Consider the following 5,220-nt stretch of genomic DNA (forward strand, 5'->3'; position numbering starts at 1 on the left):
AACCAACATTACAGACCAAAATCCTCATTATGGATTGAGTTCATGCATAATGTCCGAAAATTTTGAATTATTGATCGACGATTCATCATATTTACGAATATGTGAGTTCGGGATTACACATAATCACCGGTGAATACGATAAATCAACAATATTTATCGAACTTACTAAAATGGTCGGTGATTATATACATAATCCCCAGATTTATCACAATTACCGTATTTTATATTGCTTTTCCAGGCTACAAAATTTCTGAACAAGCCGCAATTTGGTTAAACCATTACTTAAGATTAAGCCAATTCGCTTTTAAGTAACAAATACAAATTTAGATTTTAAAAAAAAATACAGTATTAGATGACAAATACAAATTTATTCAAGATTATAATCTCATATCGTTGAAAATTTTTATTTAAAAATTTATTATTGATTTCGTAGAGATATAAATAATTGCAAATATCCTTTCATTACAATCAATTCATCGGTGAAAATGAAATAAAATCATCAAGTAATGAGAAAAAGGTAATAACTCATGTAATGGAAAGTTTTTGCATTGGGAAAATGTAAAGATATATTGAACAGTGATTGTATTAGATATAATAAAAAAAAACATGACATAACCTGGCGAGAAATTATGTACGCAATTCAGTCTGATATAAAGTGAGAGAATCATCATCACCATCAGTTGAGCCAGTGGCGTATTTACGGGGGGCGGGTTAGCAGGCTATAACCCAGGGCGGCAAATTTGAGGGATTAGTGGCCAAGAAAGTTTGTAGAGTGGGAGAAGGGTAGAAAAATTTGTTTAAATCTCAATAAATTCGCTTCTACCCAGACAGCAAGGGACTAGGTTAGTCAGTGACTAAAAGAGTGGCCTTAAGAGTTTGCAAGCACGTGAGTGAGCGAAAGAGTGATTTGGAGCGTGAGCAAGCTTGTGAATGACCAAAAGAGTGATTTGGAGCGTGAGCAAGCTTGTGAATGACCAAAAGAGTGATTTGGAGCGTGAGCAAGCTTGTGAATGACCAAAAGAGTGATTTGGAGCGTGAGCAAGCTTGTGAATGACCAAAAGAGTGATTTGGAGCGTGAGCAAGCTTGTGAATGATCAAAAGAGTGATATACAGAGCAAGAGAATGGGACCCAAAGAAGGTGAAAGCATGTGAATGACCAAAAGACAAAAGAATGACCTAGAGCATGTGTAAACATGTAAATGATCGAAAGAGTGACCCATAAAGCAAGGAACCATGTCAGTGAGTGACCTAGAGTATGTTTAAGTGACCAAAATAGTGCGCAAGCATGTTGGTGACGAAAACAGTGAGCAACCAAGTGAGTGACAGAAACAGTATGCAACCGCATGGCACGTGAGTGACCAAAAGAGTGACAGAGTGACGTAAAGAATGTGTGAGCATGGAAGCGATCAAAAGAGCTTGCACAAGTGTACTTGAAGGAGGGGGAGCCAAGAGAGTTATAGCACAGGGTGGCCAGCCAATTCGAGGAAAGAGTAGGCAAGAAAATTAGACTATATCGGAGAGGCGCAACCATAAATGAGCTTCTGAGTTGAGCCTGAACTAAAAAAAAATTTCAACTCATTTAAAAAAAAAAGTTTTCAGTGCATGAATCTTTGGCGTATGTTGGCGTTCACATATTGGCCGTCTTATAACAGGCTCGTCAAAAATCAACGAGCAACCCTTAAGATCAATTTTTATATGGAGACTAACAAAAAAAAAAAAAGTTTTTGATTATACGTTATTGTAGGCTGAAGACTAGAGCTGAGGATACAGAGAAGCCATTGTTAAGCCGGCGACTGAAAACAGTGGCGACTCGCTGCTGGTCTCTTCCCCTAATCAGTGGCGGCCAAAAAGGTGTCGTCTAGAGTCTCGGAGGAAGTTTCTCTTACACGCTTATTTACCAAACCACAAATGGAGCGTTTAAAAAAAAAGAAGAAAAATGTTACGAAATAAAAACGAAAAACTTGTAAGAAAATTTCTTTCTTTCTTATGCAGTCCTTACTCAAAAGTAGATGAATTCGTTCATCGTCGGAAAAAGAGTAGAGACGCCGACGCTATCAGTGGATGGATGCTTTATTGCTCGCTACGGACAGAAACTTCAAAACGAGGGGAAAAGAGCAAAAAAATAAAATGATTCATATTTTGTACGTTCTCAATATATATATATACACACACACATTATAAGTGAAGATATATATCATCTTCATCTTGATCCTTCTCCAACTTGTCTCAAGGTCTTATTGTTTCAACACAAGCACGAGAAGAAACAAGAACGGCCTTTGTCTTTCAACTTAATTTCCCAAATGTTCGAGCAGCTTTCTTATTCGTATATATTAGCTGCTGTTAATTTCGCTTTAGCGGAGACGTGGGAGGACGTTTCGCAAGTTCAGATAAAAGATCGTACGATTAATTCCTCATAACGTCCGTCCGTCCGTCCGCATACTTTTTATACAGAGTGAATGAAGAAAATAGAAACGTTATTCATTTGAACAAACGATGCACATTTCTCGAATCGGCTCCTTTGATCCTCGTTCCGCGAATACGATGATTTGTTTTTTAGGACAGCTCTCGATTTCTTTGTGTGGTATCATCGTTTTTCAATGGCCCATCTCAGCCGTATGATGCAGCATCGATACAGCTTCTTGGACGTGGCCGAAATCTTGATGGAAAATGTGAAATTTCCATGTCCATACAAGTCTAACTTCTGCGATCAAAAGGTAGAGAGCCCAATGGACAAGTGCTTCCAGAGAAGTCTTCTGATTCATTGATCGCAATTTTTTTTTGTTCCAGCAGCCGAAGACCTTGTTTGAAGATGGAAAATGCAGATTGGCTCAAGAATCCGGCGATATCCAGCAAGCATCGTCGATACTCTGATGATTGTATCTGATGCTGATTTTATCAAGAGATCGTGGAGTCCCGTGCTAAAAATAAAGTTGATAAATTGCAAACCAGCTACTATCGGTTCTACGATAGCGATCGATGATGGGAGTCATGGCTGAAGTCCGATACGGATCTGTGATGGAGAAACCGATTCAATGTCTTGGTGCATAGAATCCATGGTCAAGGGCAAAGATGGCCACAGTACAATGTATTCATACGATATCAGCAAGCGTTTTCTAATAATGTTCAAGCAAATGCACGCTAATATTTCCGGAAGACATTATATCTAGATATGATGATGATTTAAGAAGAAAATTCGTCTCTTCCTCCGCAGGGACTGACTTGAACCCCGGTCTCTCGTATGCCACACGAGTGCTTTACCCATAAGCTATGGAAACAGAATATTTCCTTCCTCCCTCCTCAGAGCGTGTATTCTGAATGGCTTCATGCATTGGACGGCGGCAGCAATCACCTCATAAATGACATCAGGGTCGCCAGATGATATATATAGAGAAAGATGCCCTCTTCACTTGTTAATACAAGATTTTCGGAAGACTGGTTATATCTGCAAATGATGATGATTTAGGAAGAACATATCCGTCCGGCATACCAGAGACCGGGGTTCGAGTCCCCATCGAGGTAGAGATGAATCTTCTTCCTAAAACCTGCATCATCTCCAGATATAGCCAGTGTTCCGAAAATCTTGAATAAAAAAGTGGAGAAGACATCTTTGTCTACATAAATAGATGTAATTTTGCTTTTGCACAAATGCCCCGTTTTTCTACCCGTAAAGCGAAAATTGAACTATTATAGGTTTGTATATAATATAACCAAGAAAGACATAGAACACTTTTTCGATTAAGTTGATGGAAATTTGCTTGAAAATACTCGTGAAATAATCCGTTTCGTCAGATGTTCTAATTTTTTTGAAACAAAGAAAAAAATTAATTTGTCATTTTAGGACGAATTCAAACTACTTTATGCAATTTTTTTGTCACCGATATGAACCGATAAGAAGAATGGAAATGCAAAACACAGCCTTGGCCTTAAAGTTGGGCTTTCTCACTTCAGCATTTCATAAATTTCGCTCGTTAAATTTCTGGGATGTTTTTAAAACAAACATATATATTTTCACCGTTTAGCTTGGTCTTTGTTTTCAACCTTGTATGTTAACTCTCTACTTTAAATCTTTTATATATTGCTCACATCCATATCTATGTCCGATTTTTGCCTTTTATAACGATAGTTATAATTTTTTTCTTTTCAAATCAATCACCATTAACGCTCTTAAGATCTCGATAGAAGTGCTGTGCACATTGTTCCTTTTAAATACAGAGTAACCGAAAAAAAAAAAAAGGAGGGGAGAGACTCATGGCGCTCGATGCTTCGGTTCCCTTGAATAAAAATCCGTATAGCCGCGCACACACCCACGTATCACAAATACAAAGTGGCGGAGAGCAAGAAACGTGCTTCGTTGCCGTCAGTCAGGCTTTGACATCGCTAATTGCCCACACTTCAGAAATCCAGTACCAAACACTCGAAAAAGAAGAAAGCACTTACGCAAATAAATGAGGAGGTAACTTTGGATTCATGACGCAAATCTCGATCGAAGCAGATCTAATTTCCAATTAGAAGAACATTTTCCCCCACCCCTGAATGAAACGCGAATCCGGTATCTCTTCCCAATAGATATCCCCCCCAGCAGCAGACACAGAAGATCAATGTTGGCGCGATGAATACACGCATTCACAAGTTCATTAGATAAAAACACGCGCTCTTTCATTTATCAAATGACAAAACTTTGAAACAGTGAAGAAAAGATAGATGGAAACAAGCAGTATATTTAATGGGCGCGCTTGGAATTTAAATACACAAGTTTGTAAAGTAAGTTACAATTTTAACTAATAGATGGCGTCACAGTCTACTTTCTGTGATGCTGAGCATTGTTTGAGGTCGTTGTTTACGCTAGAGTAAGTCCTCAAACGCTGTACCAGCTTCTACCGCGAGACAAAATAGACTGTGGCACCATATATTAGCCGACATTGTAGCAAGTTTTACGAACCGATTTTATTCAGAATTCCAGGCCTGCCCATTAAACGTACCGCTTGTTAATTTTTTCACATCTTTCTATCCTTCACTGTTTCAAATTTATCTCATCTCAAAATCTGGGAGCCCTCTTTGAAACACCCAGTCCGTATGCTGCAACATAACATCCTTGATGAAAAGTTTTGAAGATCATTAGTGCCGTATTTGCTTGGAAATTTCACAATAAAGTGCTTCATTGAATTACTATTAAAGAACTACAAACTGAATTTATAAAATGTATAATCAAAAAGATGTGTG

This window comes from Pholcus phalangioides, unplaced genomic scaffold (genome assembly GCF_987345545.1).
Source record: "Pholcus phalangioides strain wild (caught in Gottingen) unplaced genomic scaffold, Ppha-v1.0 ptg000009l_1, whole genome shotgun sequence".
Classification (NCBI taxonomy): Eukaryota; Metazoa; Arthropoda; class Arachnida; order Araneae; family Pholcidae; genus Pholcus; species Pholcus phalangioides.